The sequence below is a fragment of the Scylla paramamosain genome, chromosome 1, assembly GCF_035594125.1.
Source record: "Scylla paramamosain isolate STU-SP2022 chromosome 1, ASM3559412v1, whole genome shotgun sequence".
Taxonomy (NCBI): domain Eukaryota; kingdom Metazoa; phylum Arthropoda; class Malacostraca; order Decapoda; family Portunidae; genus Scylla; species Scylla paramamosain.
In genome coordinates, this window is record NC_087151.1 from 32697693 (window position 1) to 32713322 (window position 15630).

Consider the following 15630-nt stretch of genomic DNA (forward strand, 5'->3'; position numbering starts at 1 on the left):
CCATATGAACGAACTCTCAGGCTGGACTTTTCCCATTCTCTCCTTCCTCCTCCTCCTCCTCCTCCTCCTCCTCCTCCTCCTCCTCCTGCGCCGCCGCCTTCCAGTAGACAAACACATCCACACATAATATCTCCTAAAAAGTCATCGTCTAAAAAGAAATGAGAACGACTTTCGCGCGACAGTTCGGGGATCAGGCAAAGAAAAATAGTCGATGTTCCGGATAAAATTCAGCTTAGGGAGAAAGAGCAGAATGAAAAAAAAGAGGCAAAAACTCGAATTCATTGAAAAGGTTATGACCAGAGATTTTGTGGGGGCCTGGTCGAGGAATTCATTCAGAGGGGAAGAGCTTAAAGGGGGGACCAGGAGGAGAGGAGAGAAGGGAGGGGAGGAAAGGAAGAGGAGGTGGAGGAATGGGAGAGGGTTATAGGAAAGGTCAGGGAGGGTGCAGTTTTCTTTTTATGGAGGGAGAGATGTGGCAAGAGGAAAGGAGGGAGTGCTTTCAGGAGGACGCAGCTGCAGGAGGGAGAAAGGGTTGTCTATGGATGTGGTGTGACGGTGTTTGCTGACGTGCTTCACTGCGCCTGTGTGGAAGAGGCGCGTCTCTCTCTCATATTCCCTCTACGTATATTCCTTTGCATGACGCCACCACCTCGTCGACTGAGAATGTAGGAATACTTCTTGGAACAGCAAGAACCGTTTGTCCGAGCCTCCCTCAATGCACACAGTAACGCCTCCCCTTTCCTCCTAAATCCACCTCGTATTAGTCAAGGCAGGCCAAGCAGAAAAGGAAAGGAACGAAAAAATTCATGCGACGTCACAGTGTCCGCAGTTAGATAAAATAAAATATATTTTTTTACGTCAAAGGAGAATAAAACCTCCTCCGGCAGATAGAATGTTCTGACAACAATGTCATAGTTTAGAAAAGACTGGAACTGAAAAAGAAATGCTGCAAAAAAAGCCGTCATATAAATTGAAATTAATTTTTGTGCCAATAGATTTGATATTCTTCATGTACCAGCTTCAAATAATTCCTCCGAGAAATATAATTCTTTCAGCAATCATGTCAGAAGTTAGAAAAAACCGGAATTCAGACAAATTGAATTTATTATCTCCAAACCGTTTTCATAGTGAATTCATATATGTATATATTTTTTTACCCATACATTTGATATCTTTCACTTACCAGCTTCAACAGTAACAATAATATTTGTTTTCTTGTATCACCCAACGAAGTCTCCGTTTTTCAGTTCACTGTTCTCCTGTACCTCATCATGAACTGTATTCAATAACTTTCTACTCTTGAGTGACTTAGAACAACCTATATCAAACTTTCCTTCGCTTATCAGAAGTGGCTCATGAATGTATACTTTGTTTATCATCTTCAGTTGTGTCTATAACAAGTGAAGATATTACATGCAACTTCTGTTACGCTTACATTTACCACACCAGGTCTTCCTTCCTTCACTAAAGAAATTTAAGCGTTCCTAATCGATAATTCATACTGCTGTTAAAAATCGTCATCGCTCTATTCTTATACATGATAAAACTTTCCATCACAAGGAATGTCGAAATCATGGTGACTGAAACACTTGTGACTTCTAACCACTCCTTAAAACTTGAAAATATTTCTTTTCTTCCCTGCTCTTATTTTTAGCCTTTCTTTCCTTTCAAAACGTTATCTTCTTAAAACATCCTTCTCTTCTAACACTCTTTTTTTTCATTAGTGTCTTTCAATATACGATGACTCTGTGTGAGCAAGATACATGCTCGTCACTGATTCAGTTCTTGAGTTCATCCTCGTCACCTCACTTTCCCGGTCATAAGATACATTGAATGTGATATCTTAAGACAAAAACCCGTATGAACATTCGTTGCCTTTTCAATCTTTTGAATCTTCTTCACTCTTAACAACATGATGTCATACGCACTTAATTTATTCCAAGAGAGGAGCATTTTATTACAATCTCAGACCGATACTCTTTCACCTCAAATTATAAATTTGTATTGGAGTCAGTGATTTAATACATTTTTTTTTTTTATTATAAACCCTGTATTTATCGTATAGTTTCGCTCTTTTCAAGAAGTCCCACATGCATACATCTTTTATATTAAAAAAAGAAAAGTAGTGTTCACCCGGGAAAGTTTGATCGATGTGTGATGCAGCTTCATGTTAATTTATACCGGGAATGTAGAAAATACTAATTCGAAGCGGTGATGAGTTCCAGGGACGCTCCAATATTTATCAATAGTTCAATATGTATAGAATAATAATTGCTGTTAAATATAAACTCATTAGCAACTGAGAACTAGAAGCGCATATTGTTGTTTTGTTGGTCTGCCTGTAATGACCTTTTCACGAGTCACCGCACTCCTCAGCACGCTATGGACTCAGCGGGGACATCGTCCTGCTTTCGCGCATCACCGATCTAATTAATCAAACTTTTTTTTTTCGCTCAGGTCTTTAGGCGTGCACACAAATCAAACCAAAGCGTCACATTAGCCGACACTCCCTTCACTCCTACATACACAAATAAGAACGAAAACCTGATTCCTCATTTGTAATTCTCAGCTGGTATATTTTGTATAGTTTCTAAGGCTCTTGTGCATCTGTGAGTTGGAGACTTACGAGTGGATAGATGATCTGACTGACAAAGACACGATCATGTAGCGGCGTGTGCATGGGTGGATGTATGGGTTAATGAGTAGTTAGGTAAATGTGCATGGAGATGGAGAATGAAGTAAAGTGATTAAATAATTTCTTGCGTGGCGTCGTAACAACTAAGATCATATGACACCGAAATACAAAATTGCATAAAAATACTAGTAATCTTGAGATGAATGGTGAAAGTAACGAAAGTAAGATATAGTTCAAATTAAAAAGAATAAACAAAAAAAAAAAACTATAAATTAAGTAAGCTGGAAGTTGAAAGTAGGGATGGGAAATTATATAAGCTAAAAGAAGTTATAAGCTAAGGGAGGTGTTAGGCACGTCAGCCGCCGGTGTGATTGCTCCAGGAAGAGAGGAAAAAACTGCTCTTATAGCTGCATTTTTGCTCGATACAGAGGACTGGCAGCGCGGCATAAAACATGCAAAATGATCAAATAACTCGTATATGGAACAGTTATGCGTGGATAAAGTTATGCGAATGTGAATGTGTTGTTATTGTTATTGTTGTTTTTATTATTATTATTATTATTATTATTATCATTATTATTATTATTATTATTATTATTATTACTAGTAGTAGTAGTAGTAGTAGTAGTAGTAGTAGTAGTAGTAGTAGTAGTAGCAGTAGTATTGGTGGTGGTGGTGGTGGTGGTGTTTTCCCAGGCATAGCTATTCCAGTCCCTTGCATGATGTAGTACAGGTTATCGTCGTGTTTCGAGGCTAAATGACACCCATGATACCCTCCCCCCCTCGCCTTGTAGCGCTTTGTTCAGTGGAACCACTTAACTTATTTTAATTGATTCAGGTTTATGTAACCTGAACAAGGTCGTTTCCTCATCTCTATCGCGCCCTCTTGCATGACACACACACACACACACACACACACACACACACACACACACGTTGTGAGGAACGGCTGTCTATAGAAACATGATAGTCTTCAATAAATATTGGGATCTTCGATATATTCCTCCCCTCCGCTGTCCCCCTTCGGTTTATGGGGTCGAGGCGCGCCCACCCATCACCCGGGGTTGTTTATGTACACGGTGCCAGCCTGACATAGGGATGGGAAGAGAAATGGGCGGAACATCGATGCTGGAGGAATGGGCTGCTGGTGTGCCCCAGGTGGGCGGCGTTGCGGTGCTGGAGTGCTTATCGGCAAGAGCGGCAAGCAGGGGGCGCTGGGACTGCACGCTGACATTGATGTACCTATAGTTTGACAAAGTTGCTACGAAATCTGCTGTAGATAGAGGCACACTTTGGTTATGTTGTCATGCATCTCAAGCGATAATATAAAAAAATATGAATGTTTTTGCAATTAAGAATACTTTATTTCATTTTCCTTGGACTTGGTTTCGAGCTTTCAGTGCGTCAAGAACTACTAAATCAGCACTGGCGTGTGAGGGGACTGATGTGGAGTTTGTGATGGTTATAAAAAAAAAAAAAAAAAAAAATATATATATATATATATATATATATATATATATATATATATATATATATATATATATATATATATATATATATATATATATATATATATATATATATATATATATATATATATATATATATATATATATATAGGTACAGCGATATTTGACAAAAATATCCACGTTCTTATATTCCTGAAACTATTTGTATCACGTTAAGTATTTGAATAACTACGATAGTACATTACATATTCTTAGGTAGGCATGAGGGAGACTGAATTTGACAGCATCAAGGTCATCACATCCAGCCATCGCCCTGCGGCCCCTTCTGCTGTGACTCATTTCAATGGCGAGGCTCTGCACAACATTATTCCCTCGTCTATTCCTTGATCTTAGGCTCCTTCGGCTTGTCTGGCCTGTCCGGCCCGAGAATTGCTGCTGCCTCATCACGTATCACTAGTACTGGGTATCTTTGTACTAACTGCAAAATGCTTACCTGTTTTATATAAAAAAACAAACAACCCTTTTATATATTTTTACACCAGTTGTCCTGGTGAGTGTTTTGTTTGATGTATTCGGAGGTGCTTAACACGCACCATAGATAACAGGAGACTAAGGGCGAGTAGGGTGCCGTGTCAGTTTCACGCGGCGTGAAGTGATAAGTCCTGGCCAATCTAAGAGTAAGAGACTCTCCTACCGCAGCTGCCGCTAACCAGGGATAGTGACGCACTCATATTTAGTCGACACAGACGCGGCAGTTTTCAAACTTCACCTTTTCTTACGCTAGAGCTTTTCAGGTCATATCGTTAATTATTCTGAATGTGTATAAAACTAATCTTCAGTGTAATAAAACTAGCAAAGGTTAATGGGACGCCACTCTTCATATTGTGTCATCGGTCGTAACGTGAAACCATAGAGATTTGTGATGATGTTCAGGGGAGGACTGACGTGAACAACAACAGCTGCTGCTGCTGCTGCTGCTGCTCCTGCTGCTGTTATTACTACTACTACTACTACTACTACTACTACTACTACTACTACTACTATAATACTATATGAGGGAGGGTGACTTTACCGCTAGGATCAAGAGAGAGAGAGAGAGAGAGAGAGAGAGAGAGAGAGAGAGAGAGAGAGAGAGAGAGAGAGAGAGAGAGAGAGAGAGAGAGAGTTATCATTATTGTTATTATTATTATTATTATTATTATTATTATTATTATTATTATTATTATTATTATTGTTATTATTATTATTATTATTATTATTATTATTATTATTATCATTATTATTATGATTACTATTATCATCATCAATTACGACTCTCTCTCTCTGCTTGCGGCCAAGTCAGTCTTGCTCAAATATTGAATCCTCTTTCATTTCATTGTTTTATATATATATATATATATATATATATATATATATATATATATATATATATATATATATATATATATATATATATATATATATATATATATATATATATATATATATATATATATATATATATATATATATATATATATATATATATATATATATATATATACGAGTATATATATATATATATATATATATATATATATATATATGCACACTTTTTTCCGGAAACCTATTGGCCACTTGTAACGAGAAACTGTCATGGCGAATGCGGCACGACAGGTCCTCCTATAATTGGAGAGCATCCAACCAGGGGCACTCAGCCGCGACCAGCACCAGCTCGGCCTGCGTTACGGCCCGCCGGCTTACAGCGAGTGGTGCAGGGGACCGAGAAGGGTAAGCTAAAGACACTGCCCGACCCACCAATCCCCAGACTTGACATTTCGACCCCTGAGGACTTACCTCGATTTTCCGGCTGAGGAGGCCGTCGAGCAACATCAGCCCGAGGCTCAGCAAGGACGAGACCACCTGAAAACACCGCTTAGATGCCGAGCTGCCGCTTGTATTCCGTGCGGCTCCGGCCAGAATTTTCAACAGGAAGTCAACCAAACGATGAAAATATATGAAGCTGACATGCATTAAAGGAATTCATAATGCAGCATGTCAGTGAAAGGTGGTCCTGCCAGTGGAGTGTGAGGCACATAAATTAATCAAAGCTGCTTAGGAGTGCGCGCTCACATGCAAGCATACAGAACTTGGATGAAATTGGGAATTATGATTTTAAAGGATCAATACTAAATGGCCTTAAGAACTTGCCCTGGTTGAAGAGAAGCTTGCGTGTTTGCTTCGTCTCGCCAGCGAGGCCCAGTAGCACCAATGAATCTGGAGCCAGAATAACAAACGAACACAAGTCAACTCTGAGAATCAACAGGGCATTATTATAGAATGTATTACGTGATTATTACCGAACCTATGAAACTACATCTTCAAACATTCCTTTTTATATGTACTTTGTTTAACCTTTTATAACCTTCCTGAAGCTGTCTTCTGTTCCCATCACCACCACTGTTAAAACTTGCCGAGGCCTTGTTGGTCGTTTTATCTTTCCCTCGCTCATTTTTTGTGTTCTGCACAATTACCACCACCATCACCACCACAACACTGCCATATGAGCACCACCATCAGCTTATCATCCCTAGAGCATCATTACCACCGTTATTACCATGAGTACTACCATTATCATCATAACCACCACCACCACAACACAGCCATAAGTGCACCGCCTCGGCAGCATCCATACATAACTATAGTATCATTACTACCGTTGTTGCTACCAGCACCGCACACATCGTTGCTGCTATAGAATCAAGGATAAGATTAGTACAATTATTTTCTGTAGCTACTTTAACATCCAATAGCATCAGCTCCTGATGAGACAGTTTTTTTTTTTTGTGTGAAGATTAACCAAATCCATTAGTTTGCGCAAATAATTTCCACCTGAAGCGTTAATAGTAATGATAATATTTTTTCATCAAAGGCAACATCATTATGAGACATTCTGAGGCGAAAAGATTTGATTACCGATGATATGCGTAAGGCCTAAGCTCTATCTTGAGGCTCTGCTCGCTCTGAAGGAAAGTAAAATTTATGCTGATAGGAATTCTAATTTCTTAGTTGTGAGGAAGATGACGGTGTAGTGAACGACTGGCAACCTGAGGGATTACACTACATAATTATTTCAAATTAAGCTCGTCATTTGTTTTCTTTTCTTTTTGTTACTTATTTATCTTTTATGTTCATTTATTTACTTTATTTATTTATCTATCTATTTTTTTCAAAAGTAATTTGGCAAATGTTGATCGCGCGAGGTTGCAGAGGCACGTATTTTGAGACGCTTTGCTCTCTTAGTACGACAATTTTCAAAGGTGACACAGTTGGGGGATCATGGATGGCTACCTCAACTGGAATGCTGAATCTTTACACTATCACCAGAACCACAGAAACAACTTCAAAAACAAATAATATCCGGTACAACCTGTTAAAGTAGACGTTAAAGAAAACCAAGAAAATACCCTTGTAAACAAAAGTAACACACACTGAAGTATGTTAAAGGAAATCGAGGAGAGACACCGAAACTTTTGAGAATATATAGCATTTCAGACACTATATAGACACAACCTTGGTAAAAGTTCGTGTTCCTGTCATTTCTTTGCACACCAGCCTTGCTTTCGTGCCTTTAAAATCACCCGCGTCGCAGCCAGAATCCAGTGTATAAGTGCAGTGAGTTAAGGTTCCCAGCCGTTCCTCGTGACGGGATGGGCGCCTCGTGCTGAAGGGGCTCGTATCTGAGTGCACCGTCTGCTCTCGGTTCAGGTGTGCTCGCGGGTTATCGCCATTCGGGTGTTACCTTTATCTTCCGGCGTGCTGCGGGGCTTTTAGGTGGGAGCCTGACCCGTCCCGATGGTCTGGCACAGTATTGTTTACTTGGTTTAGTATTATTCTCTTCTTTTACTGGGGTGTGTTTTTCGTGTCTATATCCTCACTTCCGCCGTCCGACTCATCTACACCTTCAGGCTGCTGTGTTGTAAGCTTTGTTTAGTATTGTTCTGTTTTTTTTTCTTTTTTTTTTTTTGCTGGCGCGTGTTTTTCGTGTCCTCTGTCCGTATTGTGAAATGTTTTGGTCTCTTACCACTACTATTTTCAAAGCCACTGAGATTATTAGCCGGGTACTCGAAAGTGTTTCTCTGTTAATAATGTAGAAGTCTTGTTAATCTGTCGTTACAACTACAAAATCATCCTTAAAAATCAGAGTAACTTCATCTAGAGCCTTTTGAATATAGTGGAGGTGCGGCGCAGAGGTGTTTCAGAATATGGTCCTATATCTTCAACTCTTCGTCCGCCTCATCCACACCTTCAAACTCCTCCTGATTCTGATTGTTTTGCTTCGGTAGTAGCTGCAGTAATGATGTGTGTTTTTGTGCATTAAGTATATTCTCACGTCGCCTTCCGCCTCTTCCACACTTTCACCCTCCTCCTGACTCTATGATTTTGCTTGTATAGTCCGGATAGTACTAGATTCAATGGTGATAGTAGTTCTTAACATGTTCTTATAAAAAATTTCATGCAACTTCTCGCTGCATGATCCTCATTTGCTACTAGATGCAGCTGAAAGGAGTGCTGGGTGGGGAAGAGCCTTTGTCATGATATCATTTTAAATTAGATGATAAATTAACAAACGTACCATAAGCAGGCTCGTAAGGCGCATCAGATCTGGGTGTTGTTTGGTCTGCCTTTGTGTACCTCCTCCTCCTCCTCCTCCTCCTCCTTCTCCTCCTCCCATTCCCATTCCTCCTCCTCCGTGCATCATCATCATCATCCTCACCATCATTTTCTGTCTCCTCTTCCTCCTGACATACTTTCCATACACCTCCTTTGCCTTTCCTCCTACTCCTGTATCTTCTCTTCCTCTATTGTCGTGTCTGTGATGGATGTCCCCGGTGCATCATGAGGACAGCACGCGCCTAATAATTTACATGCTTTCGCTGATTACTTTCTCTGCCACATAAATCATCTCGTCTTGCTCCTGAAGTCACTCGCTGCTCTAGTGTGGCGGAGCGTCTGAGTATGGCTCTTATTCAGAAACCCTCTGCACTCAACACAATTATTTTCTAAGGCCACATATATGATTAGCCGGACTTTTACGAGTGTTTCTCACGTTATTTTATTTATTTTTTTTTATCTCCCTCTAGGATGGTAAATATACCCTTAAAAACCTGTGTAACTTCAACTAAAGCGTTTTGAAGGTAGTCGGGTTGTGGCACAGAAGCGATTTAGAATATGGTACTGTATCCCATAGCCAGACATTACCGCATGGAGGGCGAGGAGTGTTTCACCGAGGATGGGCAGGGAAGGTAACATGGCTATCTATATACATCTCATCTTCACGTCTACCTGTCATCAGAACATAGCTATCTATTTTTTCTTTAATTTGTTTCCATGTGCTTGTTTTCATTTAAATATCGGTTTGTAATTCTGGTTTGTTATTCTTTACTGTTTTCTTCTACTAAAACTGTGCTATTTATTTATTTATCTATTTATTCTAGGAATGAAAACTTCCATCCTCTGTTAATTCTTTTACAAACATTTTTAATTTCTTCACATTAAAATGTTTGTCAGCTATACACCCTCCTACCACACAGCTACACCTACACACACACACACACACACACACACACACACACACACTATGGGAGTTTTACTAAACTAACTTTCAAAATGCTTGGCCGAGCCTTTTATAACATTAATAGAAGAGTGATGTAATTAAAATATACCTTTTGTGTATATGATCATCTGTGGTACGTATGGAATTTATATTACGCGTAACAGAACTACAGATTGATTCATATGCAGAATGTGTGTGTGTGTGTGTGTGTGTGTGTGTGTGTGTGTGTGTGTGTGTGTGTGTGTGTGTGTGTGTGTGTGTCGGGCTGTCTTTCCGATGTCTGCGCAGGTGTTTTCAGTCTGTTCGTTGCCTGACACCCGGCGGTTTCAGTGGAATTATCACAAATCATATTTCACGATTGTGATGACCGTTTTCATTTGGAATTTACCAAACAGAGCATCGCTGCCGCTGAATACTGTCCACTATCGCTTCTCCATTCATACCGGAAAAAAGTCAGGCGCTGTCGATGTTTTAATTACTTATTTGAAAGATAAAACACTTCGGGGGTAAAATAGCTTAGTATGTGCCTTTATATTTCCAATTAACAAACAGAGCCTTTTCAGTGCAAAATGATAAATGGTGTTTGTTGTTCATTCAATATTATTTTCAGTATTACAGCATCCCTGATGACATATGAGTAACACACTCCCACCCACCTACCCACCCACCCATTCAAACCTGGAATGTTCCGGTGTCTGCCACTGTCGTGTTTATAACACTCAAAAAGTTTGGGAATCCCTGATTTTCAATGTATTTTCTCGCACACAACGCACAAAGTTAGTATTGTTGTGTGGTGGTTACACAATCCGCTTTATAATTACACGTATCATCATTATCATTGTCATTATCATCATTACTATTTGCGTCATCACCGTCACGTGAGCTATCTGATAAACGTATTGTCTGAAGAGTATGTGTGTGAACTCAGACGAAGACACGACACGCATCTCAACCTCAGTCCAATCTTTCAAGACTCGTCTTTAAGGGGCTTTCTTACCACCTTCCTCCTTACCACCTCCTTTTGGCCTCACCACCGCCTCTTTCCACCCACACTTGCTGGCGGCTTGCCCTCCACAACATCTCGGCCGCCACTTCCAGGCTTCCCCGATCTGACTTGCCTGAGGAAAAGCCAAAAAGATCAAGGGCTTCCATTTTGGTGCTACGGCTCACGGTCTCCCTCGAGGCTTTACCGAGCGCAGCAGGAGTCTCAGTCCCGTCGACGCTCTGTTTACGAAGATTTGTGTGGTGTGTAGCAGACAGCGAGCACTGGGTCGCACACGTACAGACAGGTGAATGTGCTGGCGATTTGTCTGCCGCTTGTTCGAGTTCCTGCGTCGGTGTGTTGGGTGTTTGCTGTGGTAAGGCCGGCCACTGCGGGGAGGGGAGGAGGGTTAGCGGGTATCTTTGTTGGTGGGCGACTTTCTGTGTCTCTTAATTGTTTGCGTCTGATTCGTGTTTGTTTTCATTTAACGGAGCTATTCTCTCTCTCTCTCTCTCTCTCTCTCTCTCTCTCTCTCTCTCTCTCTCTCTCTCTCTCTCTCTCTCTCTCTCTCCCGTGACCCACCCATTGGCAAAGGAGTCAAGAGTCCCCATCTTAGTTTTGTGAGAGTCAGTCAGATTAAGACTGCAAATAACAAGTTGCTGAAATAATGCTGAGGCTCGCTGGCTAAGTCGCCTATTTTGTACGATCTAAGTTGAATCAAAAGTTTGATGAGTTAGCTCGGCGAAAAAGGCGTCGGACACGAACTGTTTCGAAATTTCAAATTAATCCGGATTATCTTAGTTGTTAGGAGGAGAGAGAAGCTCGAGACTCCACTGAGCCCTGCATGAGAGAGCCAGCCTCCTCCTCCTCTTCCTCCTGCTCCTCTTGCTGCTGCTCCTCCTCCTCCTCTTCCTCCTCTTGCCGCTCATTGCTTACTTAAGGGGTGATGAATTTGTCCTGCTTTATTCATTTCCTCGCATTGTTCTTATTCTTACTCCTGTTGTTACGGGTGTGGATGTACTAGCAACAGCAGCAGCAGCAGCAGCAGCAGCAGCAGCAGCAGCAGCAGCAGCAGCAGCAGCAGCAGCAGCAGCAGTTGCAGCGGCAACAGCGGCAGCGGCAGCGGCAGCATCAGCGGCAGCAGCAGCGGCAGCAACAGCAGCAGCGGCAGCAGCAGCGGCAACAGCAGCGGCAGCAACAGCGGCAGCGGCAGCGGCAGCAGCAGCGGCAGCAGCAGCGGCAGCGGCAGCGGCAGCAGCAGCGGCAACAGCAGCGGCAGCAACAGCGGCAGCAGCAGCGGCAGCAGCAGCGGCAGCGGCAGCAGGAGCAATAATAGAAATAATAGAAGCATGGGCGGTAATAGTAATCATTATAGTATTTGGTACTGTTCTTAATTTAATTAAATTTTCTATAATTGTTGTTGTTGTTGTTTTTGGTGCTGCTGCTGCTGCTGCTGTTCTTGTTTTTGCTGCTGCCGTTGCTGTTTTGATGGTGTTGGTGTTGGTGGTGGTGATGTAGTTGGTTTGTGGAGATGGTGTTGGTGGCGTTGGTGGTGGTGGTAGGTTGATATAAGGAAACTGCTTTCATAATCAGTGAACCGCTAACATCCATCATTTCTTTGGATGATCACTCACTGTCTGCATCGTCACCAGTTCATTCAATTTTCGTGTAAGATGATTAACGTAAAATGAAGTGTCATGAATCTAAACTCTAATATCCTATTTTTTTTTTTCTAATGCGACCAATGACGAGTAAGGAAATGGTTTCCAAGTATTCATAACAACAAGTGTCATAAAATTTAAAGTTATGTTTAATAATTTAAATGGCTAACAAGCTTTCGTTTCGTTCCTCGCTCCTCTTCTGTCACTCTTCCGGCTATGCTCTTCCCTTCCCTCTCCCTCTCCGTTCCCATTTCCCCCCCTTTCTGTCTTCTCATTCTCCATCCTCTTTGCTCTCCCCTCACCCGCCACCGACATAATTAACAGAAATCCGTTTCAAAAGAAAGTTCGCTTCTACAGGAAAGTTTCGCGTCGTTCGTGTGCGATGAGATGGAAAATACGGGTTTAGTGTTATTTCTAACCGGGGCAACGCAGGGACCAGATACTGTTTCCTCAATAAGCTTTGGAATAGGTAAAATTTTTCTCTGCGAACCCCGTTTGTGTGTGTGTGTGTGTGTTGAAGGAAGAGGAGGAGGAGGAGGAGATAAAGAAGAAATTATAATTCCTACCGCCTGGAAATTGGTTGAGTGCAAGAACCATCCCATGAATAAGAATTTACCCGGAAAGCCGAGAAGGTGATCGAGGGCTTACCTGGCAAACGGTAAAAAGAAAAACCCACTCTCTTTCTCTCTTCACCTGGACTGATTTCCCTCTCCACTCCCTCTGCTTTACCCCCTTCCTCTTGTCTCTTTCAGCAAAATAAATTAGAAAAAAATCTAACGAGCTTAAAATTAATCGAGGTAGTGAATTTGTTAGATAAGAGAAGCATGGATGAGAGTAGTAAGTGATAGGCAGCCCACCTCCCCGATACAAATTTCGTGTGGTTTTAATGGAAGCCATCCTTTGATCACTCGCTTACCACCACCACCACCACCACCACCACCACCACTAGTACCGCCACCGCCGCCGCCGCCTGAAGGGGAAGCGAGAAGCGGTAACGTAGGAGAAGCAAAGGTCGGGAAGTCTGTTGGGGAAAGGTCGCCATCTTTCTCTCGAGTCAGGGCTCAGGTGCGGCTTGAGAGGCTCACTTGATAAACGCTGACGCGATACCGAGGAATCAACAAAGGTCTTAGAATGAGTTTGAGAAAAATTCCCTTTCCTTTCGTTTTTTTTTTCATTCTTGGCTTTCGATGGTGGAGGGAAATGTGGGTGGTTGTTTTGCCGTCCTTCATGTCTGACTAGAGAGAAAGAGAGAGAGAGAGAGAGAGAGAGAGAGAGAGAGAGAGAGAGAGAGAGAGAGAGAGAGAGAGAGAGAGAGAGAGAGTGAGAGCATCAATCCCCATAGTGATAGTAGACAGATATTTGTTATTCGAATATGGAGATGAATTTATTGCTTAGCACGCCCACGAGACTTCGCTTGTTATAACACACACACACACACACACACACACACACACAGGGAAGTGAAGCGCCACTTTAACCCTGAGCTTTAATAATGGTGTTTGAAGGTAACAGTTTCCGGAACGGATTGGTCGCCTATGATTTCTTCTCGCTTGTAATTATAAAAAAATAAACAGCAGGATGGAAAGTAAAGTCAGACAACGAGTAGACTAAAAGTGCATCAAAGAATACTGCAGTTACAGTAAAGCAAATTGATATAACTGACTTTGCCTTAGATATACAACAACAACAAAAACTACAACAACAACAACAATTTTCGTGGTTTTGGATATTGCTTTTGGGACTCGCCTCTTCAGTTTTTTGTTGTGCCCTTGGTCAGAACACATCTTACATAAAACGACAACAACAACAACAAAGCCAACAACAACAACAACAACAACAACAACAACAACAACAACAACAACAACAACAGCAGCAGCAGCAGAAGCAACAACAGCAGCAACGACAACAACAAATCTACAAATGTAAGTATATTCCATTAAATCATGCAACGTCATAATATCTAGTTTTACAAAAGTCATGTCTCAGAGGAGCAATCTTTTACCTGTCTGTGTGTCTGTGTGTGTGTGTGTGTGTGTGTGTGTGTGTGTGTGTGGATAAATGTTTATACTATATTCTTTTTTTACAGTTTCTATATAGTTATACCTGTACCGTTGTATATATACTCATATGTGTACGCAAATATATTGGTGAACGGATTCATATGTGCTTAGGTTAGGTCTAATGTACTGTACTCTCTCTCTCTCTCTCTCTCTCTCTCTCTCTCTCTCTCTCTCTCTCTCTCTCTCTCTCTCTCTCTCTCTCTCTCTCTTTCGTTTTTGTTGTTGTTGATGTTGTTGTTATAACTTTATTTCCTCATCGTCATTATCCTCCTCCACCTTCATCATCATCTTCTTCTTCTTTTTCTTCTTCTTCTTCTTCTTCTTCTTCTTCCTCTTCTTTTTCCTGCAAACTCTCCTCCTGCACATCTTCCTCTGTTTTCGCCTCCTTTTCCTCCACCTCATCGTGTGCCGTGGCCCTGAATTTATGTGTCATCAGCCGCCTGTGTCATGCGTCTCGGTGCGTCGGCAAGCACGCTTCGCCTCGCCTCTCTGATAACGCACTATCAATTCGCCGCCTCAAACTGGGGCTGCCAATGGCGCGTGAACGATATGCAAAGTTATGGAAAAGTGTGATAATGTTTCTGAACACATATACACGGGAGAAATTTTTAAAGGGAAGGAGTTTTGTGGGCGTACCTTGTTTCTCTCTCTCTCTCTCTCTCTCTCTCTCTCTCTCTCTCTCTCTCTCTCTCTCTCTCTCTCTCTCTCTCTCTCTCTTCTTTGTTTGGTGAGTCAGAAAAGATGCCGTTCGATTTCAAAAGAGTCGAGTTGTATTGTTACATTTATCTTTCTAGGGTGATTTAAACAGAAAAGGTTTTTTATTTCTTCTTTTTTACTTTGCTATCAATTATTGTATCCTCGTACTGATGTTTAAGACTGAGACGACGATTGTGCTGCGTCACTGCTGGGCGGGTTGGGTAAAAGAATCAACCATTCTGTTATCGGAAGGAAGACTGCTCTAAATTCAAAACTGAAAAAGACTAATGTTCTTACTGGTTCACGAATATATAAGAGTAAGGCAAACCTTAAATTGTTCGGCATGCATTCACTTTTTTTTTAAGTAAGATAAAAATCAGAATTATTTTTATGGAAATTTTTTATCCTTTTTAATTTCATTATCTTAGAAATACAACCTTTTCGATATAAATAAAATTCTTTCAACTTAAATAAATACTTCTTAAAAGGTCAATAAATTCAGTTTAAGATCGTGTCATTTTTGTACGTGCC